This window comes from Rhipicephalus microplus, unplaced genomic scaffold (genome assembly GCF_043290135.1).
Source record: "Rhipicephalus microplus isolate Deutch F79 unplaced genomic scaffold, USDA_Rmic scaffold_19, whole genome shotgun sequence".
NCBI lineage: Eukaryota > Metazoa > Arthropoda > Arachnida > Ixodida > Ixodidae > Rhipicephalus > Rhipicephalus microplus.
The window spans coordinates 8,160,786-8,187,628 of record NW_027464592.1 but is presented as its reverse complement, the minus strand read 5'-3'; positions in this window follow the sequence as shown (position 1 = coordinate 8,187,628).

The window sequence follows — 26,843 nt, the reverse complement described above, 5'->3', positions numbered from 1 at the left end:
GTAGTTGGGTTCGTGGTGCAATGGCTAGCGCGATCAACTGTTAACTGAAAGGTTGAGGTTCAAGCCCTCCCGGGAGCAGTGTGTCGCTTTATTTCTTTGCGCTGATAGCTTTGGAGAAATGTTCTGATGGTGGTGAGAGTAGAGCACGACTACCTCCTTGGTGCAATTGGCTAGCGCGCTCAGCTGTTAACCAAAAGGTTGGAGGTTCGAGCCCTCCCGAGAGTGGTGTGTCTCTTTTTTTGCGCTGACAGCTGTGGAGAAATGTTCTGACTGTGGTTAGAGTAGAGCACGACTGTCTACGTGGCGAATTTGGCTAGCGCGATCGGCTGTTTACCGAAAGGTTGGAGGTTGGAGCCCTCCCGGGAACGGCGTTTCCCTTTTTTCTTTGCGCTGACAGCTATGGAGAAATGTTCTGACGGTGGTGAGAGTGAAGCACGACTGTCTTTGTGGCGCATTCTGCTTGTGCGTCGGCTGTTAAGGAAAAGGTTGGAGGTTCGAGCCCTTCCAAGAGCGGTGTGTCGCTTTTTTTCTTCGCACTGCTATTTTTCGAGAAGTGTTCTGACCGTGGAGAGAGTGGACCACGACTGTCTCCGTGGCGCAATTGGCTAGCGCGCTGCGCTGTTAACCGAATGGTTGGAGGTTCAAACCCTCCCATGAGCGGTGTGTCTTTTTTTTCTTTGCACTGTTAACTTTGGAGAAGTGTTCTGACCGTGGTGAGTGTGGAGCACGAATGTCTCCGTGGCGCAATTGGCTAGCGCGTTGGGCTGTTAACCAAAAGGTTGGAGGTTCGAACCCTCCCATGAGCGGTGTGTCTCTTTTTTTCTTTGTGCTGATACCTTTGGAAAAATGTTCTGATGGTGGTGAGAGTGCAGCACGACTGTCTCCGTGGCACAATTGGCTAGTGCGTTCGGCTGTTAACCAAAAGGTTGGAGGTTCGAGCCCTCCCGAGAGTGGTGTGTCTCTTTTTTTTCTTTGCGCTGATAGCTTTGGAGACTCGTTCTGACGGTGGTGAGAGTGGAGCACGACTGTTTCCGTGGCGCAATCGGCTAGCGCGATCGGCTGTTACCCAAAAGGTTGGAGGTTCGAGCCCTCCCATGAGCGGTGTGTCGCTTTTTTTTCTTTGCACTGATATCTTTGGAGAAGTGTTCTGACTGTGGTGAGAGTGGAGAACGACTGTCTCCGTGGCGCATTTGGCTAGCGCGTTAGGCTGTTAGCCAAAGTGTTGGAAGTTGAAACCTTCCCATGAGCGGTGTGTCTCTTTTTTTCTTTGCGCTGATACCTTTGGAAAATTGTTCTGATGGTGGTGAGAGCGGAGCACGACTACCTCCTTGGCGCAATCGGCTAGCGCGATCGGCTGTTAACCAAAAGGTTGGAGGTTTGAGCCCTCCCGAGAGCCGTGTGTCTCTTTTTTTTCTTTGCGCTGATAGCTTTTGAGAAATGTTCTGACGGTGGTGAGAGTTGAGCACGACTATCTCCTTGGCGCAATGGGCTAGCGCGATCGGCTGTTAACCAAAAGGTTGGAGGTTCGAGCCCTCCCATGAGCGGTGTGTCGCTTTTTTTTATTTGCACTGATAACTTTGGAGAAGTGTTCTGACCGTGGTGAGTGTGGAGCACGACAGTCTCCGTGGCGCAATTGGCTAGCGCGTTGGGCTGTTAACCAAAAGGTTGGAGGTTCGAACCCTCCCATGAGCGGTGTGTCTCTTTTTTTCTTTGTGCTGATACCTTTGGAAAAATGTTCTGATTGTGGTGAGAGTGCAGCACGACTGTCTCCGTGGCCCAATTGGCTAGTGCGTTCGGCTGTTAACCAAAACGTTGGAGGTTCGAGCACTCCCGAGAGTGGTTTGTCTCTTTTTTTTTCTTTGCGCTGATAGCTTTGGAGACTCGTTCTGACGGTGGTGAGAGTGGAGCACGACTGTTTCCGTGGCGCAATCGGCTAGCGCGATCGGCTGTTACCTAAAAGGTTGGAGGTTCGAGCCGTCCCATGAGCAGTGTGTCTCTTTTTTTCTTTGTGCTGATACCTTTGGAAAAAATGTTCTAATGGTGGTGAGAGTGGAGCACGACTACCCCCGGGACGCAATTGGCTAGCGCGTTCGGCTGTTAACCAAAAGGTTGGAGGTTCGAGCCCTCCCGAGAGCAGTGTGTCTCCTTTTTTTTGCGCTGATAGCTTTGGAGAAACGTTCTGACGGTGGTTAGAGTGTTGTGCGGTTGGGTCCGTGGTGCAATGGCTAGCGCGATCGGCTGTTAACCAAAAGGTTGGAGGTTCGAGCCCTCCCATGAGCGGTGTGTCGCTTTTTTCTTTGCACTGATATCTTTTGAGAAGTGTTCTGACCGTGGTGAGAATGGTGCACGACTGTCTCCATGGCGCAATTGGCTAGCGCGTTAAGCTGTTAGCCAAAGGTTGGAAGTTCAAACCCTCCCATGAGCGGTGTGTCTCTTTTTTTCTTTGCGCTGATACCTTTGGAAAAATGTTCTGATGGTGGTGAGAGTGGAGCACGACTACCTCCGTGACGCCATTGGCTAGCGCGTTCGGCTGTCAACCAGAAGGTTGGAGGTTCGAGCCCTCCCGAGAGCGGTGTGTCTCTTTTTTTTTCTTTGCGCTGATAGCTTTGGAGACTTGCTCTGGCGGTGGTGAGAGTGGAGCACGACTGTTTCCGTGGCAGAATTGGCTAGCGCGATCAACTGTTAACTGAAAGGTTGGAGGTTCAAGCCCTCCCGGGAGCGGCGTTTCGCTTTTTTCTTTGCGCTGACAGCTATGGAGAAATGTTCCAACAGTGATTAGAGTGGAGCACGACTGTCTCCGTGGCGCAATCTGCTAGTGCGTCGGCTGTTAAGCAAAAGGTTGGAGGTTTGAGCCCTTCCAGGAGCAGTGTGTCTCTTTTTTTCTTTGCGCTGATAGCTTTGGAGAAACGTTCTGACGATGGTGAGAGTTGAGCGTGGTTGGGTTCGTGGTGCAATGGCTAGCGCGATCAACTGTTAACTGAAAGGTTGGAGGTTCAAGCCCTCCCGGGAGCAGTGTGTCGCTTTTTTTTCTTTGCGCTGATAGCTTTGGAGAAATGTTCTGACGGTTGTGAGAGTAGACCACGACTATCTCCTTGGTGCAATTGGCTAGCGCGTTTAGCTATTAACCAAAAGGTTGGGGGTTCAAACTCTCCCATGAGCGGTGTGTCTCTTTTTTTCTTTGCGCTGATACCTTTGGAAAAATGTTCTGATGGTGGTGAGAGTGGAGCACGACTAATCCGTGACGCAATCGGCTAGCGCGTTCGGCTGTTAACCAAAAGGTTGGAGGTTCGAGCCCTCCCGAGAGCATTGTGTCTCTTTTTTTTCTTCGCGCTGATAGCTTTGGGGAAATGTTCTGACAGTGGTGAGAGTGGAGCACGACTGTTTCCGTATCAGAATCGGCTAGCGCGATCAACTGTTAACCAAAAGTTTGGAGGTTCGACCCTCCCGAGAGCGGTGTGTCTCTTTTTTTCTTTGCGCTGATAGCTTTGAAGACTTGTTCTGACGGTGGTGAGAGTGGAGCACGACTGTTTCCGTGGCAGAATTGGCTAGCGCCATCAACTGTTAACCAAAAGGTTGGAGGTTCGAGCCCTCCCGAGAGCGGTGTGTCTTTTTTTTTCTTTGCGCTGATAACTTTGGAGAAATGTTCTGATGGTGGTGAGAGCGGAGCACGACTATCTCCTTGGCGCAATTGGCTACTGCGATTGGCTGTTAACCAAAAGGTTGGAGGTTTGAACCCTCCTGGGAGCAGTGTGTTGCTTTATTTCTTTGCGCTGATAGCTTTGGAGAAATGTTCTGACGGTGGTGAGAGTAGAGCACGACTATCTCCTTGGCGCAATTGGCTACCGCGATCGGCTGTTACCCAAAAGGTTGGAGGTTCGAGCCCTCCCATGAGCGGTGTGTCGCCTTTTTTTATTTGTACTGATATCTTTGGAGAAGTGTTCTGACTGTGGTGAGAGTGGAGCACGACTGTCTCCGTGGCGCCTTTGGCTAGCGCGTTGGGCTGTTAACCAAAAGTTTGGAGGTTCGAACCCTCCAAGAGCAGTGTGTCTTTTTTTTTCTTTGCGCTGATACCTTTGGAAAAATGTTCTGATGGTGGTGAGAGTGGAGAACGACTACCTCCGTGACGCAATCGGCTAGCGCGTTCGGCTGTTAACGAAAAGGTTGGAGGTTCGAGCCCTCCCGAGAGCGGTGTGTCTCTTTTTTTTCTTCGCGCTGATAGCTTTGGAGAAATGTTTTGACAGTGGTGAGAGTGGAGCACGACTGTTTCCGTGGCAGATTCGGCTAGCGCGATCAACTGTTAACTGAAAGGTTTGAGGTTCAAGCCCTCCCGGGAGAAGTGTGTCGCTTTTTTTCTTTGCGCTGATAGCTTTGAAAACATGTTCTGATGGTGGTGAGAGTGGAGCGCGACTACCTCCGTGACGCTATTGGCTAGCGCGTTTGGCTGTTAACCAAAAGTTTGGAGGTTCGAGCCCTCCCGAGAGTGGTGTGTCTCTTTTTTGCGCTGATAGCTTTGGAGAAACGTTCTGACGGTGGTGAGTGTGGAGCGCGGTTGAGTTCGTGGTGCAATGGCTAGCGCGATCGGCTGTTAACCAAAAGGTTAGAGGTTCGAGCCCTCCCATGAGCGGTGTGTCGCTTTTTTTTCTTTGCACTGATATCTTTTGAGAAGTGTTCTGACCGTGGTGAGAATGGAGCACGACTGTCTCCGTGGTGCAATTGGCTAGCGCGTTAGGCTGTTGGCCAAAATGTTGGAAGTTCAAGCCCTCCCGGGAGCAGTGTGTCGCTTTTTTTCTTTGCGCTGATAGCTTTGGAGAAATGTTCTGACGGTGGTGAGAGTAGAGCACGACTATCTCCTTGGCGCAATTGGCTAGCGCGATCGGCTGTTAACCAAAAGGTTGAAGGTTCAAGCCCTCCCGGGAGCAGTGTGTCGCTTTTTTTCTTTGCGCTGATAGCTTTGGAGAAATGTTCTGACGGTGGTGAGAGTAGAGCACGACTATCTCCTTGGCGCAATTGGCTAGCGCGATCGGCTGTTAACCAAAAGGTTGGAGGTTCGAGCCCTCCCTTGAGCGGTGTGTCGCTTTTTTTTCTTTGCGCTGATATCTTTGAAGAAGTGTTCTAACCGTGGTGAGAGTGGAGCACGACTACCTCCGGGACGCAATGGGCTAGCGCGTTCGGCTGTTAACCAAAAGGTTGGAGGTCCGAGCCCTTCCGAGAGCGGTGTGTCTTTTTTTTCTTTGCGCTGATAGCTTTGGAGAAATGTTCTCACGGTGGTGAGAGTGGAGCATGACTGTTTTCGCGGTAGAATCGGCTAGCGCGGTCAACTGTTAACTGAAAGGTTTGAGGTTCAAGCCCTCCCGGGAGCAGTGTGTCGCTTTTTTTTCTTTGCACTGATAGCTTTGGAGAAATGTTCTTACGGTGGTGAGAGTACAGCACGACTGTCTCCGTGGCGCTATTGGCTAGCGCGTTAGGCTGTTAGCCAAAAGGTTGGAGGTTCGAGCCCTCCCGAGAGCGGTGTGTCTCTTTTTTCTTTGCGCTGATACCTTTGGAAAAATGTTCTGGCGGTGGTGAGAGTGGAGCACGACTGTTTCCGTGGCAGAATTGGCTAGCGCGATCAACTTTTAACTGAAAGGTTGGAGGTTCAAGCCCTCCTGGGAGCGGCGTTTCGCTTTTTTCTTTGCGCTGACAGCTATGGAGAAATGTTCCGACAGTGATGAGAGTGGAGCACGACTGTCTCCGTGGCGCAATCTGCTAGTCCGTCGGCTGTTAAGCAAAAGGTTGGAGGTTTGAGCCCTTCCAGGAGCATTGTGTCTCTTTTTTTCTTTGCGCTGATAGCTTTGGAGAAACGTTCTGAAGCTGGTGAGAGTGGAGCGTGGTTGGGTCCGTGGTGCGAAGGCTAGCGCGATCGGCTGTTAACCGAAAGGTTGGAGGTTTGAGCCCTCCCGGGAGCGGTGTGTCGCTTTTTTTTCTTTGCACTGATATCTTTGAAAAAACGTTCTGACGGTGGTGAGAGTGGAGCGTGGTTGGGTTCGTGGTGCAATGGCTAGTGCGATCAACTGTTAACTGAAAGGTTGGAGGTTCAAGCCCTCCCAGGAGCAGTGTGTCACTTTTTTTCTTTGCGCTGATAGCTTTGGAGAAATGTTCTCACGGTTGTGAGAGTAGACCACGACTATCTCCTTGGTGCAATTGGCTAGCGCGTTTAGCTATTAACCAAAAGGTTGGAGGTTCAAACCCTCCCATGAGCGGTGTGTCTTTTTTTCCGCGCTGATACCTTTCAAAAAGTGTTCTGATGGTGGTGAGATTGGAGCACGACTACCTCCGTGACGCAATCGGCTAGCGCGTTCGGCTGTTAACTGAAAGGTTGGAGGTTCAAGCCCTCTCGGGAGCAGTGTGTCGCTTTTTTTCTTTGCGCTGATAGCTTTGAAAACATGTTCTGATGGTGGTGAGAGTGGAGCGCGACTACCTCCGTGACGCCATTGGCTAGCGCGTTCGGCTGTTAACCAAAAGGTTGGAGGTTCGAGCCCTCCCGAGAGCGGTGTGTCTTTTTTTTTCTTTGCGCTGATAGCTTTGGAGACTTGTTCTGACGGTGGTGAGAGTGGAGCACGACTGTTTTCGTGGCAGAATCGGCTAGCGCGATCAACTGTTATCTGAAAGGTTGGAGGTTCAAGCCCTCCCGGGAGCAGTGTGTCGCTTTTTTTCTTTGCGCTGATAGCTTGGGAGAAATGTTCTGACGGTGGTGAGAGTAGAGCACGACTATCTCCTTGGCGCAATTGGCTAGCGCGATCGGCTGTTAACCAAAAGGTTGGAGGTTCGAGCCCTCCCGAGAGCAGTATGTCGCTTTTTTTTCTTCGCGCTGATAGCTTTGGAGAAATGTTCTGATGGTGGTGAGAGTGCAGCGCGGTTTGGTCCGTGGTGCAATGGCTAGCGCGATCGGCTGTTAACCAAAAGGTTGGAGGTTCGAGCCCTCCCATGAGTGGTGTGTCGCTTTTTTTTCTTTGCACTGATATCATTGAAGAAGTGTTCTAACCGTGTTGAGAGTGGAGCATGACTGTCTCTGTGGCGCAATTGGCTAGCGCGTTGGGCTGTTAGCCAAAAGGTTGGAGGTTCGAACCCTCCCATGAGCGCTGTGTCTCTTTTTTTCTTTGCGCTGATACCTTTGGAAAAATGTTCTGATGGTGGTGAGAGTGGAGCACGACTTCCTCCGGGACGCAAATGGCTAGCGCGTTCGGCTGTTAACCAAAAGGTTGGAGGTCCGAGCCCTTCCGAGAGTGGTGTGTCTCTTTTTTTTCCTTGCGCTGATGCTTTGGAGAATTGTTCTGAGGGTGGTGAGAGTGGAGCACGTCTGTTTCCACGGCAGAATTGGGTGCGCGATCAACTGTTAACTGAAAGGATGGAGGTTCAAGCCTTCCCGGGTGCAGTGTGTCGCTTTTTTTCTTTGCGCTGATAGCTTTGAAGAAATGTTCTGATGGTGGTGAGAGTAGAGCACGACTGTCTCCGTGGCACAATTGGCTAGTGCGTTCGGCTGTTAACCAAAACGATGGAGGATCGAGCCCTCCCGAGAGTGGTGTGTCTCTTTTTTTTCTTTGCGCTGATAGCTTTGGAGAAATGTTCTCACGGTGGTGAGAGTGGAGCATGACTGTTTTCGCGGTAGAATCGGCTAGCGCGGTCAACTGTGAACTGAAAGGTTGGAGGTTCAAGCCCTCCCGGGAGCAGTGTGTCGCTTTTTTTTCTTTGCACTGATAGCTTTGGAGAAATGTTCTTACGGTGGTGAGAGTAGAGCACGACTATCTCCGTGGCGCTATTGGCTAGCGCGTTAGGCTGTTAGCCAAAAGGTTTGAAGTTCGAGCCCTCCCGAGAGCGGTGTGTCTCTTTTTTTCTTTGCACTGATACCTTTGGAAAAATGTTCTGATGGTGGTGAGAGTGGAGCACGACTATCTCCTTGGCGCAATTGGCTAGCGCGATCGGCTGTTAACCAAAAGGTTTGAGGTTGGAGCCCTCCCATGAGCGGTGTGTCGCTTTTTTTATTTGCACTGATAACTTTGGAGAAGTGTTCTGACCGTGGTGAGTGTGGAGCACGACTGTCTCCGTGGCGCAATTGGCTAGCGCGTTGGGCTGTCAACCAAAAGGTTGGAGGTTCGAACCCTCCCATGAGCGGTGTGTCTCTTTTTTTCTTTGTGCTGATACCTTTGGAAAAATGTTCTGATGGTGGTGAGAGTGCAGCACGACTGTCTCCGTGGCACAATTGGCTAGTGCGTTTGGCTGTTAACCAAAACGTTGGAGGATCGAGCCCTCCCGAGAGTGGTGTGTCTCTTTTTTTTTCTTTGCGCTGATAGCTTTGGAGACTCGTTCTGACGGTGGTGAGAGTGGAGCACGACTGTTTCCGTGGCGCAATTGGCTAGCGCGTTAGGCTGTTAGCCAAAATGTTGGAAGTTCAAACCCTCCCATGAGCGGTGTGTCTCTTTTTTTTGCGCTGATACCTTTGGAAAAATGTTCTGATGGTGGTGAGAGCGGAGCACGACTACCTCCTTGGCGCAATCGGCTAGCGCGATCGGCTGTTACCCAAAAGGTTGGAGGTTCGAGCCCTCCCATGAGCGGTGTGTCGCTTCTTTTTCTTTGCACTGATATCTTTGGAGAAGTGTTCTGACTGTGGTGAGAGTGGAGCACGACTGTCTCCGTGGCGCATTTGGCTAGCGCGTTGGGCTGTTAACCAAAAGGTTGGAGGTTCGAACCCTCCCATGAGCAGTGTGTCTCTTTTTTTCTTTGTGCTGATACCTTTGGAAAAATATTCTGATGGTGGTGAGAGTGGAGCACTATACCTCCGTGACGCAATTGGCTAGCGCGTTGGGCTGTTAACCAAAAGGTTGGAGGTTCGAGCCCTCCCAAGAGCCGTGTGTCGCTTTTTTTTCTTTGCGCTGATAGCTTTGGAGAAATGTTCTGACGGTGGTGAGAGTGCAGCGCGGTTTTGTCCGTGGTGCAATGGCTAGCGCGATCGGCTGTTAACCAAAAGGTTGGAGGTTCGAGCCCTCCCATGAGCAGTGTGTCGCTTTTTTTTTCTTTGCACTGATATCTTTGAAGAATTGTTCTAACCGTGGTGAGAGTGGAGCATGACGGTTTCCGTGGCGCATTTGGCTAGCGCGTTGGGCTGTTAACCAAAAGGTTGGAGGTTCGAACCCTCCCATGAGCAGTGTGTCTCTTTTTTTCTTTGTGCTGATACCTTTGGAAAAATATTCTGATGGTGGTGAGAGCGGAGCACGACTACCTCCTTGGCGCAATCGGCTAGCGCGTTGTGCTGTTAACCAAAAGGTTGGAGGTTCGAACCCTCCCATAAGCAGTGTGTCTCTTTTTTTCTTTGCGCTGATACCTTTGGAAAAATGTTCTAATGGTGGTGAGAGTGACGCAATTGCCTAGCGCGTTCGGCTGTTAACCAAAAGGTTGGAGGTTCGAGCCCTCCCGAGAGCCGTGTGTCTTTTTTTTCTTTGCGCTGATACCTTTGGAAAAATGTTCTGATGGTGGTGAGAGTGCAGAACGACTACCTCCGTGACGCAATCGGCTAGCGCGTTCGGCTGTTAACGAAAAGGTTGGAGGTTCGAGCCCTCCCGAGAGCGGTGTGTCTCTTTTTTTCTTCGCGCTGATAGCTTTGGAGAAATGTTTTGACAGTAGTGAGAGTGGAGCACGACTGTTTCCGTGGCAGATTCGGCTAGCGCGATCAACTATTAACTGAAAGGTTGGAGGTTCAAGCCCTCCCGGGAGCAGTGTGTCGCTTTTTTTTTTTGCGCTGATAGCTTTGGAGAAATGTTCTGACGGTGGTGAGAGTAGAGCACGACTATCTCCTTGGCGCGATTGGCTAGCGCGATCGGCTGTTAACCAAAAGGTTGGAGGTTCGAGCCCTCCCGAGAGCAGTGTGTCGCTTTTTTTTTCTTTGCGCTGATAGCTTTGGAGAAATGTTCTGACGGTGGTGAGAGTGCAGCGCGGTTTTGTCCGTGGTGCAATGGCTAGCGCGATCGGCTGTTAACCAAAAGGTTGGAGGTTCGAGCCCTCCCATGAGCAGTGTGTCGCTTTTTTTTTCTTTGCACTGATATCTTTGAAGAATTGTTCTAACCGTGGTGAGAGTGGAGCATGACGGTTTCCGTGGCGCAATTGGCTAGCGCGTTGGGCTGTTAACCAAAAGGTTTGAGGTTCGAACCCTCCCATGAGCGCTGTGTCTCTTTTTTTTCCTTGCGCTGATGCTTTGGAGAATTGTTCTGAGTGTGGTGAGAGTGGAGCACGCCTGTTTTCGCGGCAAAATTGGCTGAGCGATCAACTGTTAACTGAAAAGATGGAGGTTCAAGCCCTCCCGGGTGCAGTGTGTCGCTTTTTTTCTTTGCGCTGATAGCTTTGAAGAAATGTTCTGATGGTGGTGAGAGTAGAGCACGACTACCTCCGTGACGCAATTGGCTAGCGCGTTCGGCTGTTAACCAAAAGGTTGGAGGTTCTAGCCCTCCCGAGAGCGGTGTGTCTCTTTTTTTTCTTTGCTCTGATAGCTTTGGAGAAATGTTCTCACGGTGGTGAGAGTGGAGCATGACTGTTTTCGCGGTAGAATCGGCTAGCGCGGTCAACTGTTAATTGAACGGTTGGAGGTTCAAGCCCTCCCGGGAGCAGTGTGTCGCTTTTTTTTCTTTGCACTGATTGCTTTGGAGAAATGTTCTTACGGTGGTGAGAGTACAGCACGACTGTCTCCGTGGCGCTATTGGCTAGCGCGTTAGGCTGTTAGCCAAAAGGTTGGAGGTTCGAGCCCTCCCGAGAGCGGTGTGTCTCTTTTTTCTTTGCGCTGATACCTTTGGAAAAATGTTCTGGCGGTGGTGAGAGTGGAGCACGACTGTTTCCGTGGCAGAATTGGCTAGCGCGATCAACTGTTAACTGAAAGGTTGGAGGTTCAAGCCCTCCTGGGAGCGGCGTTTCGCTTTTTTCTTTGCGCTGACAGCTATGGAGAAATGTTCCGACAGTGGTGAGAGTGGAGCACGATTGTCTCCGTGGCACAATCTGCTAGTGCGTCGGCTGTTAAGCAAAAGGTTGGAGGTTTCAGCCCATCCAGGAGCAGTGTGTCTCTTTTTTTCTTTGCGCTGATAGCTTTGGAGAAACGTTCTGAAGCTGGTGAGAGTGGAGCGTGGTGGGGTCCGTGGTGCGATGGCTAGCGTGATCGGCTGTTAACCAAAAGGTTGGAGGTTCGAGCCCTCCCATGACCGGTGTGCCGCTTTTTTTCTTTGCACTGATATCTTTGGAGAAGTTTTCTGACCGTGGTGAGAGTGGAGCACGACTGTCTTCGTGGCGCAATCGGCTAGCGCGATCGGCTGTTAACCGAAAGGTTGGAGGTTTGAGCCCTCCCGGGAGCAGTGTGTCGCTTTTTTTCTTTACGCTGATAGCTTTGGAGAAACGTTCTGACGGTGGTGAGAGTGGAGCGTGGTTGGGTTCGTGGTGCAATGGCTAGTGCGATCAACTGTTAACTGAAAGGTTCGAGGTTCAAGCCCTCCCAGGAGCAGTGTGTCGCTTTTTTTCTTTGCGCTGATAGCTTTGGAGAAATGTTCTCACGGTTGTGAGAGTAGACCACGACTATCTCCTTGGTGCAATTGGCTAGCGCGTTTAGCTATTAACCAAAAGGTTGGAGGTTCAAACCCTCCCATGAGCGGTGTGTCTTTTTTTCGCGCTGATACCTTTGAAAAAGTGTTCTGATGGTGGTGAGATTGGAGCACGACTACCTCCGTGACGCAATCGGCTAGCGCGTTCGGCTGTTAACCAAAAGGTTGCAGGTTCGAGCCCTCCCGAGAGCGGTGTGTCTCTTTTTTTTCTTTGCGCTGATAGCTTTGGAGAAAGGTTCTGACGGTGGTGAGAGTTGAGCACGACTATCTCCTTGGCGCAATTGGCTAGCGCGATCGGCTGTTAACCAAAAGGTTGGAGGTTCGAGCCCTCCCGGGAGCAGTGTGTTGCTTTATTTCTTTGCGCTGATAGCTTTGGAGAAATATTCTGACGGTGGTGAGAGTAGAGCGCTACTATCTCCTTGGCGCAATTGGCTACCGCGATCGGCTGTTACCCAAAAGGTTGGAGGTTCGAGCCCTCCCATGAGCGGTGTGTCGCTTTTTTTTCTGTGCACTGATATCTTTGGAGAAGTGTTCTGACTGTGGTGAGAGTGGAGCACGACTGTCTCCGTGGCGCATTTGGCTAGCGCGTTGGGCTGTTAACCAAAAGTTTGGAGGTTCGACCCCTCCCATGAGCTGTGTGTCTCTTTTTTTTCTTCGCGCTGATAGCTTTGGAGAAATGTCCTGACAGTGGTGAGAGTGGAGCACGACTGTTTCCGTGGCAGAATCGGCTAGCGCGATCAACTGTTAACTGAAAGGTTGGAGGTTTAAGCCCTCCCGGGAGCGGTGTGTCTCTTTTTTCTTTGCGCTGATACCTTTGGAAAAATGTTCTGGCGGTGGTGAGAGTGGAGCACGACTGTTTTCGTGGCAGAATTGGCTAGCGCGATCAACTGTTAACTGAAAGTTTGGAGGTTCAAGCCCTCCTCGGAGCGGCGTTTCGCTTTTTTCTTTGCGCTGACAGCTATGGAGAAATGTTCCGACAGTGATGAGAGTGGAGCACGACTGTCTCCGTGGCGCAATCTGCTAGTGCGTCGGCTGTTAAGCAAAAGGTTGGAGGTTTGAGCCCTTCCAGGAGCAGTGTGTCTCTTTTTTTCTTTGCGCTGATAGCTTTGGAGAAACGTTCTGAAGCTGGTGAGAGTGGAGCGTGGTTGGGTCCGTGGTGCGATGGCTAGCGTGATCGGCTGTTAACCAAAAGGTTGGAGGTTCGAGCCCTCCCATGAGCGGATTGTCGCTTTTTTTTCTTTGCACTCTTATCTTTGGAGAAGTTTTCTGACCGTGGTGAGAGTGGAGCACGACTGTCTTCGTGGCGCAATTGGCTAGCGCGATCGGCTGTTAACCGAAAGGTTGGAGGTTTGAGCCCTCCCGGGAGCAGTGTGTCGCTTTTTTTCTTTACGCTGATAGCTTTGGAGAAACGTTCTGACGGTGGTGAGAGTGGAGCGTGGTTGGGTTCGTGGTGCAATGGCTAGCGCGATCAACTGTTAACTGAAAGGTTGGAGGTTCAAGCCCTCCCAGGAGCAGTGTGTCGCTTTTTTTCTTTGCGCTGATAGCTTTGGAGAAATGTTCTCACGGTTGTGAGAGTAGACCACGACTATCTCCTTGGTGCAATTGGCTAGCGCGTTTAGCTATTAACCAAAAGGTTGGAGGTTCAAACCCTCCCATGAGTGGTGTGTCTTTTTTTCGCGCTGATACCTTTGAAAAAGTGTTGTGATGGTGGTGAGATTGGAGCACGACTACCTCCGTGACGCAATCGGCTAGCGCGTTCGGCTGTTAACCAAAAGGTTGGAGGTTCGAGCCCTCCCGAGAGCGGTGTGTCTCTTTTTTTTCTTTGCGCTGATAGCTTTGGAGAAGTTTTCTGACGCTGGTGAGAGTTGAGCACGACTATCTCCTTGGCGCAATGGGCTAGCGCGATCGGCTGTTAACCAAAAGGTTGGAGGTTCGAGCCCTCCCGAGAGCGGTGTGTCTGTTTTTTTTTCTTTGCGCTGATAGCTTCGGAGACTTGTTCTGACGGTGGTGAGAGTGGAGCACGACTGTTTTCGTGGCAGAATCGGCTAGCGCGATCCACTGTTAACTGAAAGGTTGGAGGTTCAAGCCCTCCCGGGAGCAGTGTGTCGCTTTTTTTCTTTGCGCTGATAGCTTTGGAGAAATGTTCTGACGGTGGTGAGAGTAGAGCACGACTATCTCCTTGGCGCGATTGGCTAGCGCGATCGGCTGTTAACCAAAAGGTTGGAGGTTCGAGCCCTTCCGAGAGCAGTGTGTCGCTTTTTTTTTCTTTGCGCTGATAGCTTTGGAGAAATGTTCTGACGGTGGTGAGAGTGCAGCGCGGTTTTGTCCGTGGTGCAATGGCTAGCGCGATCGGCTGTTAACCAAAAGGTTGGAGGTTCCAGCCCTCCCATGAGCAGTGTGTCGCTTTTTTTCTTTGCACTGATATCTTTGAAGAAGTGTTCTAACCGTGGTGAGAGTGGAGCATGACGGTTTCCGTAGCGCAATTGGCTAGCGCGTTGGGCTGTTAACCAAAAGGTTTGAGGTTCGAACCCTCCCATGAGCGCTGTGTCTCTTTTTTTTCCTTGCGCTGATGCTTTGGAGAATTGTTCTGAGTGTGGTGAGAGTGGAGCATGTCTGTTTTCGCGGCAAAATTGGCTGAGCGATCAACTGTTAACTGAAAAGATGGAGGTTCAAGCCCTCCCGGGTGCAGTGTGTCGCTTTTTTTCTTTGCGCTGATAGCTTTGAAGAAATGTTCTGATGGTGGTGAGAGTAGAGCACGACTACCTCCGTGACGCAATTGGCTAGCGCGTTCGGCTGGTAACCAAAAGGTTGGAGGTTCTAGTCCTCCCGAGAGCGGTGTGTCTCTTTTTTTTCTTTGCGCTGATAGCTTTGGAGAAATGTTCTCACGTTGGTGAGAGTGGAGCATGACTGTTTTCGCGGTAGAATCGGCTAGCGCGGTCAACTGTTAATTGAACGGTTGGAGGTTCAAGCCCTCCCGGGAGCAGTGTGTCGCTTTTTTTTCTTTGCACTGATAGCTTTGGAGAAATGTTCTTACGGTGGTGAGAGTACAGCACGACTGTCTCCGTGGCGCTATTGGCTAGCGCGTTAGGCTGTTAGCCAAAAGGTTGGAGGTTCGAGCCCTCCCGAGAGCGGTGTGTCTCTTTTTTCGTTGCGCTGATACCTTTGGAAAAATGTTCTGGCGGTGGTGAGAGTGGAGCACGACTGTTTCCGTGGCAGAATTGGCTAGCACGATCAACTGTTAACTGAAAGGTTGGAGGTTCAAGCCCTCCTGGGAGCGGCGTTTCGCTTTTTTCTTTGCGCTGACAGCTATGGAGAAATGTTCCGACAGTGGTGAGAGTGGAGCACGACTGTCTCCGTGGCGCAATCTGCTAGTGCGTCGGCTGTTAAGCAAAAGGTTGGAGGTTTCAGCCCATCCAGGAGCAGTGTGTCTCTTTTTTTCTTTGCGCTGATAGCTTTGGAGAAACGTTCTGAAGCTGGTGAGAGTGGAGCGTGGTGGGGTCCGTGGTGCGATGGCTAGCGTGATCGGCTGTTAACCAAAAGGTTGGAAGTTCGAGCCCTCCCATGAGCGGTGTGCCGCTTTTTTTTCTTTGCACTGATATCTTTGGAGAAGTTTTCTGACCGTGGTGAGAGTGGAGCACGACTGTCTTCGTGGCGCAATCGGCTAGTGCGATCAACTGTTAACTGAAAGGTTGGAGGTTCAAGCCCTCCCAGGAGCAGTGTGTCGCTTTTTTTCTTTGCGCTGATAGCTTTGGAGAAATGTTCTCACGGTTGTGAGAGTAGACCACGACTATCTCCTTGGTGCAATTGGCTAGCGCGTTTAGCTATTAACCAAAAGGTTGGAGGTTCAAACCCTCCCATAAGCGGTGTGTCTTTTTTTTCGCGCTGATACCTTTGAAAAAGTGTTCTGATGGTGGTGAGATTGGAGCACGACTACCTCCGTGACGCAATCGGCTAGCGCGTTCGGCTGTTAACCAAAAGATTGGAGGTTCGAGCCCTCCCGAGAGCAGTGTGTCGCATTTTTTCTTTGCGCTGATAGCTTTGGAGAAATGTTCTGACGGTGGTGAGAGTAGAGCACGACTATCTACTGGCGCAATTGGCTAGCGCGATCGGCTGTTAAACAAAAGGTTGGAGGTTCGAGCCATCCCGAGAGCAGTGTGTCGCTTTTTTTTCTTTGCGCTGATAGCTTTGGAGAAATGCTCTGACGGTGGTGAGAGTGCAGCGCGGTTTGCTCCATGGTGCAATGGCTAGCGCGTTGGGCTGTTAACCAAAAGGTTGGAGTTTCGAACCCTCCCGAAAGCAGTGTGTCTTTTTTTTCTTTGCGCTGATACCTTTGGAAAAATGTTCTGATGGTGGTGAGAGTGGAGAACGACTACCTCCGTGACGCAATCGGCTAGCGCGTTCGGCTGTTAACGAAAAGGTTGGAGGTTAGAGCCCTCCCGAGAGCGGTGCGTCTCTTTTTTTCCTTCGCGCTGATAGCTTTGGAGAAATGTTTTGACAGTGGTGAGAGTGGAGCACGATTGTTTCCGTGGCATATTCGGCTAGCGCGATCAACTGTTAACTGAAAGGTTGGAGGTTCAAGCCCTCCCGGGAGCAGTGTGTCGCTTTTTTTCTTTGCGCTGATAGCTTTGAAAACATGTTCTGATGGTGGTGAGAGTGGAGCGCGACTACCTCTGTGACGCAATTGGCTAGCGCGTTTGGCTGTTAACCAAAAGTTTGGAGGTTCGAGCCCTCCCGAGAGCGGTGTGTCTCTTTTTTTTGCGCTGATAGCTTTGGAGAAACGTTCTGACGGTGGTGAGAGTGGAGCGCGGTTGGGTTCGTGGTGCAATGGCTAGCGCGATCGGCTGTTAACCAAAAGGTTAGAGGTTCGAGCCCTCCCATGAGCGGTGTGTCGCTTTTTTTTCTTTGCACTGATATCTTTTGAGAAGTGTTCTGACCATGGTGAGAATAGAGCACGACTGTCTCCGTGGTGCAATTGGCTAGCGCATTAGGCTGTTAGCCAAAATGTTGGAAGTTCAAACCCTCCCATGAGCGGTGTGTCTCTTTTTTTCTTTGCGCTGATACCTTTGCAAAAATGTTCTGATGGTGGTGAGAGTGGAGCACGACTACCTCCGTGACGCCTTTGGCTAGCGCGTTCGGCTGTTAACCAAAAGGTTGGAGGTTCGAGCCCTCCCGAGAGCGGTGTGTCTCTTTTTTTTTCTTTGCGCTGATAGCTTTGGAGACTTGTTCTGACGGTGGTGAGAGTGGAGCACGTCTGTTTCCGCGGCAGAATTGGCTAGCGCGGTCAACTGTTAACTGAAAGTTTGGAGGTTCAAGCCCTCCCGGGAGCAGTGTGTCGCTTTTTTTTCTTTGCACTGATAGCTTTGGAGAAATGTTCTGGCGGTGATGAGAGTGGAGCACGACTGTCTCCGTGGTGCAATCTGCTAGTGCGTCGGCTGTTAAGCAAAAGGTTGGAGGTTTGAGCCCTTCCAGGAGCAGTGTGTCTCTTTTTTTCTTTGCGCTGATAGCTTTGGAGAAACGTTCTGAAGCTAGTGAGAGTGGAGCGTGGTTGGGCCCGTGGTGCAATGGCTAGCGTGATCGGCTGTTAACCAAAAGGTTGGATGTTCGAGCCCTCCCATGAGCGGTGTGTCGCTTTTTTTTCTTTGCACTGATATCTTTGGAGAAGTTTTCTGACCGTGGTGAGAGTGGAGCACGACTGTCTTCGTGGCGCAATTGGTTAGCGCGATCGGCTGTTAACCGAAAGGTTGGAGGTTTGAGCCCTCCCGGGAGCAGTGTGTCGCTTTTTTTCTTTACGCTGATAGCTTTGGAGAAACGTTCTGACGGTGGTGAGAGTGGAGCGTGGTTGGGTTCGTGGTGCAATGGCTAGCGCGATCAACTGTTAACTGAAAGGTTGGAGGTTCAAGCCCTCCCAGGAGCAGTGTGTCGCTTTTTTTCTTTGCGCTGATAGCTTTGGAGAAATGTTCTCACGGTTGTGAGAGTAGACCACGACTATCTCCTTGGTGCAATTGGCTAGCGCGTTTAGCTATTAACCAGAAGGTTGGAGGTTCAAACCCTCCCATGAGCGGTGTGTCTTTTTTTTCGCGCTGATACCTTTGAAAAAAGTGTTCTGATGGAGCACGAAAGTCTCCGTGGCACATTTGGATAGCGCGTTGGGCTGTTAACCAAAAGGTTGGAGGTTCGAACCCTCCCATGAGCAGTGTGTCTCTTTTTTTCTTTGCACTGATACCTTTGGAAAAATGTTCTGATGGTGGTGAGAGTGGAGCACGATTATCACCGTGACGCAATCGGCTAGCGCGCTCGGCTGTTAACCAAAAGGTTGGAGGTTCGAGCCCTCCCATGAGCGGTGTGTCGCTTTTTCTTCTTTGCACTGATATCTTTTGAGAAGTGTTCTGACCGTGGTGAGAATGGAGCACGACTGTCTCCGTGGTGCAATGGGCTATCGCGTTAGGCTGTTAGCCAAAACGTTGGAAGTTCAAACCGTCCCATGAGCTGTGTGTCTCTTTTTTTTCTTCGCGCTGATAGCTTTGGAGAAATGTTCTGACAGTGGTGAGAGTGGAGCACGACTGTTTCCGTGGCAGAATCAGCTAGCGCGATCAACTGTTAACTGAAAGGTTGGAGGTTCAAGCCCTCCCGGGAGCAGTGTGTCGCTTTTTTTCTTTGCGCTGATAGCTTTGAAAACATGTTCTGATGGTGGTGAGAGTGGAGCGCGACTACCTTCGTGACGCAATTGGCTAGCGCGTTGGGCTGTTAACCAAAAGGTTGGAGGTTCGAACCCTCCCTTGAGCGGTGTGTCTCTTTTTTTCTTTGTGCTGATACCTTTGGAAAAATGTTCTGATGGTGGTGAGAGTGCAGCACGACTGTCTCCGTGGCACAATTGGCTAGTGCGTTCGGCTGTTAACCAAAAGGTTGGAGGTTCGAGCCCTCCCGAGTGTGGTGTGTCTCTTTTTTTTCTTTCCGCTGATAGCTTTGGAGACTCGTTCTGACGGTGGTGAGAGTGGAGCACGACTGTTTCCGTGGCGCAATCGGCTAGCGCGATCGGCTGTTACCCAAAAGGTTGGAGGTTCGAGCCCTCCCATGAGCGGTGTGTCGCTTTTTTTTCTTTGCACTGATATCTTTGGAGAAGTGTTCTGACTGTGGTGAGAGTGGAGAACGACTGTCTCCGTGGCGCATTTGGCTAGCGCGTTGGGCTGTTAACCAAAGGTTGGAGGTTCGAAACCTCCCATGAGCAGTGTGTCTCTTTTTTTCTTTGCGCTGATACCTTTGGAAAAGTGTTCTAATGGTGGTGAGAGTGAAGCACGACTACCCCCGTGACGCAATTGGCTAGCGCGTTCGGCTGTTAACCAAAAGGTTGGAGGTTCGAGCCCTCCCGAGAGCCGTGTGTCTCTTTTTTTGCGCTGATAGTTTGGAGAAACGTTTTGACGGTGTTTAGAGTGTTGCGCGGTTGGGTCCGTGGTGCAATGGCTAGCGCGATCGGCTGTTAACCAAAAGGTTGGAGGTTCGAGCCCTCCCATGAGTGGTGTGTCGCTTTTTTTTCTTTGCACTGATACCTTTCGAGAAGTGTTCTGACCGTGGTGAGAATGGAGCACGACTGTCTCCGTGGCGCAATTGGCTAGCGCGTTAGGCTGTTAGCCAAAAGGTTGGAAGTTCAAACCCTCCCATGAGCGGTGTGTCTCTTTTTTTTGCGCTGATACCTTTGGAGAAATGTCCTGATGGTGGTGAGAGTGGAGCACGACTACCTCCGTGACGCCATTGGCTAGCGCGTTCGGCTGTTAACCAGAAGGTTGGAGGTTCGAGCCCTCCCGAGAGCGGTGTGTCTCTTTTTCTTTGCGCTGATAGCTTTGGAGACTTGTTCTGGCGGTGGTGAGAGTGGAGCACGACTGTTTCCGTAGCAGAATCGGCTAGCGCGATCAACGGTTAATTGAAAGGTTGGAGGTTCAAGCCCTCCCGGGAGCAGTGTGTCGCTTTTTTTCTTTGCACTGATATCTTTTGAGAAGTGTTCTGACCGTGGTGAGAATGGAGCACGACTGTCTCCGTGGCGCTATTGGATAGCGCGTTAGGCTGTTAGCCAAAAGGTTGGAGGTTCAAACCCTCCCATGAGCGGTGTGTCTCTTTTTTTCTTTGCGCTCATACCTTTGGAAAAATGTTCTGATGGTGGGGAGAGTGGAGCACGATTACCTCCGTGACGCCATTGCCTAGCGCGTTCGGCTGTTAACCAAAACGTTGGAGGTTCGAGCCCTCCCGAGAGTGGTGTGTCTCTTTTTTTTTCTTTAGGCTGATAGCTTTGGAGACTTGTTCTGACGGTGGTGAGAGTGGAGCACGACTGTTTTCGTGGCAGAATTGGCTAGCGCGATCAACTGTTAACTGAAAGGTTTGAGGTTCAAGCCCTCCCGGGAACGGCGTTTCGCTTTTTTCTTTGCGCTGACAGCTATGAAGAAATGTTCCGACAGTGATGAGAGTGGAAAACGACTGCCTCCGTGGCACAATCTGCTAGTGCGTCGGCTGTTAAGCAAAAGGTTGGAGGTTTGAGCCCTTCCAGGAGCAGTGTGTCTCTTTTTTTCTTTGCGATGATAGCTTTGAAGAAACGTTCTGACGGTGGTGAGAGTGGAGCGTGGTTGGGTTCGTGGTGCAATGGCTAGCGCAATCAACTGTTAACATAAAGGTTGGAGGTTCAAGCCCTCCCGGGAGCAGTGTGTCGCTTTTTTTCTTTGCGCTGATAGCTTTGGAGAAATGTTCTGACGGTTGTGAGAGTAGACCACGACTATCTCCTTGGTGCAATTGGCTAGCGCGTTTAGCTATCAAGCAAAAGGTTAGAGGTTCAAACTCTCCCATGAGCGGTGTGTCTCTTTTTTTCTTTGCGCTGATACCTTTGAAAAAATGTTCTGATGGTAGTGAGAGTGGAGCACGACTACCTCCGTGACGCAATCGGCTAGCGCGTTCGGCTGTTAACCAAAATGTTGAAGGTTCGAGCCCTCCCGAGAGCATTGTGTCTCTTTTTTTCTTCGCGCTGATAGCTTTGGAGAAATGTTCTGACAGTGGTGAGAGTAGAGCACGACTGTTTCCGTAGCAGAATCGGCTAGCGCGATCAACTGTTAACCAAAAGGTTGGAGGTTCGAGCCCTCCCGAGAGCGGTGTGTCTCTTTTTTTCTTTGCGCTGATAGCTTTGGAGACTCGTTCTGACGGTGGTGAGAGTGGAGCACGACTGTTTCCGTAGCAGAATCGGCTAGCGCGATCGGCTGTTACCCAAAAGGTTGGAGGTTCGAGCCCTCCCATGAGCGGTTTGTGGCTTTTTTTTCTTTGTACTGATATCTTTCGAGAAGTGTACTGACTGTGGTGAGAGTGGAGCACGACTGTCTCCGTGGCGCATTTGGCTAGCGCGATCAACTGTTAACTGAAAGGTTGGAGGTTCAAGCCCTCCTGGGAGCGGCGTTTCGCTTTTTTCTTTGCGCTGACAGCTATGGAGAAATGTTCCGACAGTGATGAGAGTGGAGCACGACTGTCTCCGTGGCGCAATCTGCTAGTGCGTCGGCTGTTAAGGAAAAGGTTGGAGGTTTGAGCCCTTCCAGGAGCAGTGTGTCTCTATTTTTCTTTGCGCTGATAGCTTTGGAGAAACGTTCTGAAGCTGGTGAGAGTGGAGCGTGGTTAGGCCCGTGGTGCAATGGCTAGCGTGATCGGCTGTTAACCAAAAGGTTGGAGGTTCGAGCCCTCCCATGAGCGGTGTGTCGCTTTTTTTTCTTTGCACTGATTTCTTTGGAGAAGTTTTCTGACCTTGGTGAGAGTCGAGCACGACTGTCTTCGTGGCGCAATTGGCTAGCGCGATCGGCTGTTAACCGAAAGGTTGGAGGTTTAAGCCCTCCCATGAGCGGTGTGTCTTTTTTTCGTGCTGATACTTTTGAGAAGTGTTCTGACCGTGGTGAGAATGGAGCACGACTGTCTCCGTGGTGCAATTGGCTATCGCGTTAGGCTGTTAGCCAAAAGGTTGGAAGTTCAAACCGTCCCACGAGCGGTGTGTCTCTTTTTTTTCTTCGCGCTGATAGCTTTGGAGAAGTGTTCTGACGGTGGTGAGAGTGGAGCACGACTGTTTTGTGGCAGAATCGGCTAGCGCGATCCACTGTTAGCTGAAAGGTTGGAGGTTCAAGCCCCCCCAGGAGCAGTGTGTCGCTTTTTTTCTTTGCGCTGATAGCTTTGGAGAAATGTTCTGACGGTGGTGAGAGTAGAGCACGACTATCTCCTTGGCGCAATTGGCTAGCGCGATCGGCTGTTAACAAAAAGGTTGGAGGTTCGAGCCCTCCCGAGAGCAGTGTGTCGCTTTTTTTCTTTGCGCTGATAGCTTTGGAGAAATGTTCTGACGGTGGTGAGAGTGCAGCGCGGTTTGGTCCGTGGTGCAATGGCTAGCGCGATCGGCTGTTAACCAAAAGGTTGGAGGTTCGAGCCCTTCCATGAGCGGTGGATCGCTTTTTTTTCTTTGCACTGATATCTTTGAAGAAGTGTTCTAACCGTGGTGAGAGTGGAGCATGACTGTCTCCGTGGCGCAATCGGCTAGCGCGTTGGGCTGTTAACCAAAAGGTTGGAGGTTCGAACCCTCCCATGAACGCTGTGTCTCTTTTTTCTTTGCGCTGATACCTTTGGAAAAATGTTCTGATGGTGGTGAGAGTGGAGAACGACTACCTCCGGGACGCCATTGGCTAGCGCGTTCGGCTGTTAACCAAAAGGTTGGAGGTTCGAGCCCTCCCGAGAGCTGTGTGTCTCTTTTTTTCTTTGCGCTGATACCTTTGGAAAAATGTTCTGGCGGTGGTGAGAGTGGAGCGCAAATGTTTCCGTGGCAGAATTGGCAAGCGCGATCAACTGTTAACTGAAAGGTTGTAGGTTCAAGCCCTCCTGGGAGCGGCGTTTCGCTTTTTTCTTTGCGCTGACAGCTATGGAGAAATGTTCCGACAGTGATGAGAGTGGAGCACGACTGTCTCCGTGGCGCAATCTGCTAGTGCGTCTGCTGTTAAGCAAAAGGTTGGAGGTTTGAGCCCTTCCAGGAGCAGTGTGTCTCTATTTTTCTTTGCGCTGATAGCTTTGGAGAAACGTTCTGAAGCTGGTGAGAGTGGAGCGTGGTTAGGCCCGTGGTGCAATGGCTAGCGTGATCGGCTGTTAACCAAAAGGTTGGAGGTTCGAGCCCTCCCATGAGGGGTGTGTCGCTTTTTTTTCTTTGCACTGATATCTTTGGAGAAGTTTTCTGACCTTGGTGAGAGTCGAGCACGACTGTCTTCGTGGCGCAATTGGCTAGCGCGATCGGCTGTTAACCGAAAGGTTGGAGGTTTGAGCCCTCCCATGAGCGGTGTGTCTTTTTTTCGTGCTGATACCTATGAAAAAGTGTTCTGATGGAGCACGACAGTCTCCGTGGCACATTTGGCTAGCGCGTTGGGCTTTTAACCAAAAGGTTGAAGGTTCGAACCCTCCCATGAGCAGTGTGTCTCTTTTTTTCTTTGCACTGATACCTTTGGAAAAATGTTCTGATGGTGGTGAGAGTGGAGCACGATTATCACCGTGACGCAATCGGCTAGCGCGTTCGGCTGTTAACCAAAAGGTTGGAGGTTTGAGCCCTCCCATGAGCGGTGTGTCGCTTTTTCTTCTTTGCACTGATATCTTTTGAGAAGTGTTCTGACCGTGGTGAGAATGGAGCACGACTGTCTCCGTGGTGCAATTGGCTATCGCGTTAGGCTGTTAGCCAAAAGGTTGGAAGTTCAAACCGTCCCATGAGCGGTGTGTCTCTTTTTTTTCTTCGCGCTGATAGCTTTGGAGAAATGTTCTGACAGTGGTGAGAGTGGAGCACGACTGTTTCCGTGGCAGATTCGGCTAGCGCGATCAACTGTTAACTGACAGGTTGGAGGTTCAAGCCCTCCCGGGAGCAGTGTGTCGCTTTTTTCTTTGCGCTGATAGCTTTCAAAACATGTTCTGATGGTGGTGAGAGTGGAGCGCGACTACCTCTGTGACGCCATTGCCTAGCGCGTTCGGCTGTTAACCAAAACGTTGCAGGTTCGAGCCCTCCCGAGAGTGGTGTGTCTCTTGTTTTTCTTTGGGCTGATAGCTTTGGAGACTTGTTCTGACGGTGGTGAGAGTGGAGCACGACTGTTTTCGTGGCAGAATTGGCTAGCGCGATCAACTGTTAACTGAAAGGTTTGAGGTTCAAGCCCTCCCGGGAACGGCGTTTCGCTTTTTTCTTTGCGCTGACAGCTATGAAGAAATGTTCCGACAGTGATGAGAGTGGAAAACGACTGCCTCCGTGGCACAATCTGCTAGTGCGTTGGCTGTTAAGCAAAAGGTTGGAGGTTTGAGCCCTTCCAGGAGCAGTGTGTCTCTTTTTTTCTTTGCGATGATAGCTTTGGAGAAACGTTCTGACGGTGGTGAGAGTGGAGCGTGGTTGGGTTCGTGGTGCAATGGCTATCGCAATCAACTGTTACCATAAAGGTTGGAGGTTCAAGCCCTCCCGGGAGCAGTGTGTCGCTTTTTTTCTTTGCGCTGATAGCTTTGGAGAAATGTTCTGACGGTTGTGAGAGTAGACCACGACTATCTCCTTGGTGCAATTGGCTAGCGCGTTTAGCTATCAAGCAAAAGGTTAGAGGTTCAAACTCTCCCATGAGCGGTGTGTCTCTTTTTTTCTTTGCGCTGATACCTTTGGAAAAATGTTCTGATGGTGGTGAGAGTGGAGCACGACTACCTCCGTGACGCAATCGGCTAGCGCGTTCGGCTGTTAACCAAAATGTTGAAGGTTCGAGCCCTCCCGAGAGCATTGTGTCTCTTTTTTTCTTCGCGCTGATAGCTTTGGAGAAATGTTCTGACAGTGGTGAGAGTAGAGCACGACTGTTTCCGTAGCAGAATCGGCTAGCGCGATCAACTGTTAACCAAAAGGTTGGAGGTTCGAGCCCTCCCGAGAGCGGTGTGTCTCTTTTTTTCTTTGCGCTGATAGCTTTGGAGACTCGTTCTGACGGTGGTGAGAGTGGAGCACGACTGTTTCCGTAGCAGAATCGGCTAGCGCGATCGGCTGTTACCCAAAAGGTTGGAGGTTCGAGCCCTCCCATGAGCGGTGTGTGGCTTTTTTTTCTTTGTACTGATATCTTTCGAGAAGTGTACTGACTGTGGTGAGAGTGGAGCACGACTGTCTCCGTGGCGCATTTGGCTAGCGCGTTGGGCTGTTAACCAAAAGGTTGGAGGTTCGAACCCTCCCAAGAGCAGTGTGTCTTTTTTTTCTTTGCGCTGATACCTTTGGAAAAATGTTCTGATGGTGGTGAGAGTGGGGAACGACTACCTCCGTGACGCAATCGGCTAGCGCGTTCGGCTTTTAACGAAAAGGTTGGAGGTTCGAGCCCTCCCGAGAGCGGTGTGTCTCTTTTTTTTCTTCGCGCTGATAGCTTTGGAGAAGTGTTCTGACGGTGGTGAGAGTGGAGCACGACTGTTTTCGTGGCAGAATCGGCTAGCGCGATCCACTGTTAACTGAAAGGTTGGAGGTTCAAGCCCCCCCAGGAGCAGAGTGTCGCTTTTTTTCTTTGCGCTGATAGCTTTGGAGAAATGTTCTGACGGTGGTGAGAGTAGAGCACGACTATCTCCTTGGCGCGATTGGCTAGCGCGATCGGCTGTTAACAAAAAGGTTGGAGGTTCGAGCCCTCCCGAGAGCGGTGTGTCTCTTTTTTTCTTTGCGCTGATAGCTTTGGAGAAATGTTCTGGCGGTGGTGAGAGTGGAGCGCAAATGTTTCCGTGGCAGAATTGGCAAGCGCGATCAACTGTTAACTGAAAGGTTGGAGGTTCAAGCCCTCCTGGGAGCGGCGTTTCGGTTTTTTCTTTGCGCTGACAGCTATGGAGAAATGTTCCGACAGTGATGAGAGTGGAGCACGACTGTCTCCGTGGCGCAATCTGCTAGTGCGTCGGCTGTTAAGGAAAAGGTTGGAGGTTTGAGCCCTTCCAGGAGCAGTGTGTCTCTATTTTTCTTTGCGCTGATAGCTTTGGAGAAACGTTCTGAAGCTGGTGAGAGTGGAGCGTGGTTAGGCCCGTGGTGCAATGGCTAGCGTGATCGGCTGTTAACCAAAAGGTTGGAGGTTCGAGCCCTCCCATGAGCGGTGTGTCGCTTTTTTTTCTTTGCACTGATTTCTTTGGAGAAGTTTTCTGACCTTGGTGAGAGTCGAGCACGACTGTCTTCGTGGCGCAATTGGCTAGCGCGATCGGCTGTTAACCGAAAGGTTGGAGGTTTGAGCCCTCCCATGAGCGGTGTGTCTTTTTTTCGTGCTGATACTTTTGAGAAGTGTTCTGACCGTGGTGAGAATGGAGCACGACTGTCTCCGTGGTGCAATTGGCTATCGCGTTAGGCTGTTAGCCAAAAGGTTGGAAGTTCAAACCGTCCCACGAGCGTTGTGTCTCTTTTTTTTCTTCGCGCTGATAGCTTTGGAGAAGTGTTCTGACGGTGGTGAGAGTGGAGCACGACTGTTTTGTGGCAGAATCGGCTAGCGCGATCCACTGTTAGCTGAAAGGTTGGAGGTTCAAGCCCCCCAGGAGCAGTGTGTCGCTTTTTTTCTTTGCGCTGATAGCTTTGGAGAAATGTTCTGACGGTGGTGAGAGTAGAGCACGACTATCTCCTTGGCGCAATTGGCTAGCGCGATCGGCTGTTAACAAAAAGGTTGGAGGTTCGAGCCCTCCCGAGAGCAGTGTGTCGCTTTTTTTCTTTGCGCTGATAGCTTTGGAGAAATGTTCTGACGGTGGTGAGAGTGCAGCGCGGTTTGGTCCGTGGTGCAATGGCTAGCGCGATTGGCTGTTAACCAAAAGGTTGGAGGTTCGAGCCCTTCCATGAGCGGTGGGTCGCTTTTTTTTCTTTGCACTGATATCTTTGAAGAAGTGTTCTAACCGTGGTGAGAGTGGAGCATGACTGTCTCCGTGGCGCAATCGGCTAGCGCGTTGGGCTGTTAACCAAAAGGTTGGAGTTTCGAACCCTCCCATGAACGCTGTGTCTCTTTTTTCTTTGCGCTGATACCTTTGGAAAAATGTTCTGATGGTGGTGAGAGTGGAGAACGACTACCTCCGGGACGCCATTGGCTAGCGCGTTCGGCTGTTAACCAAAAGGTTGGAGGTTCGAGCCCTCCCGAGAGCTGTGTGTCTCTTTTTTTCTTTGCGCTGATACCTTTGGAAAAATGTTCTGGCGGTGGTGAGAGTGGAGCGCAAATGTTTCCGTGGCAGAATTGGCAAGCGCGATCAACTGTTAACTGAAAGGTT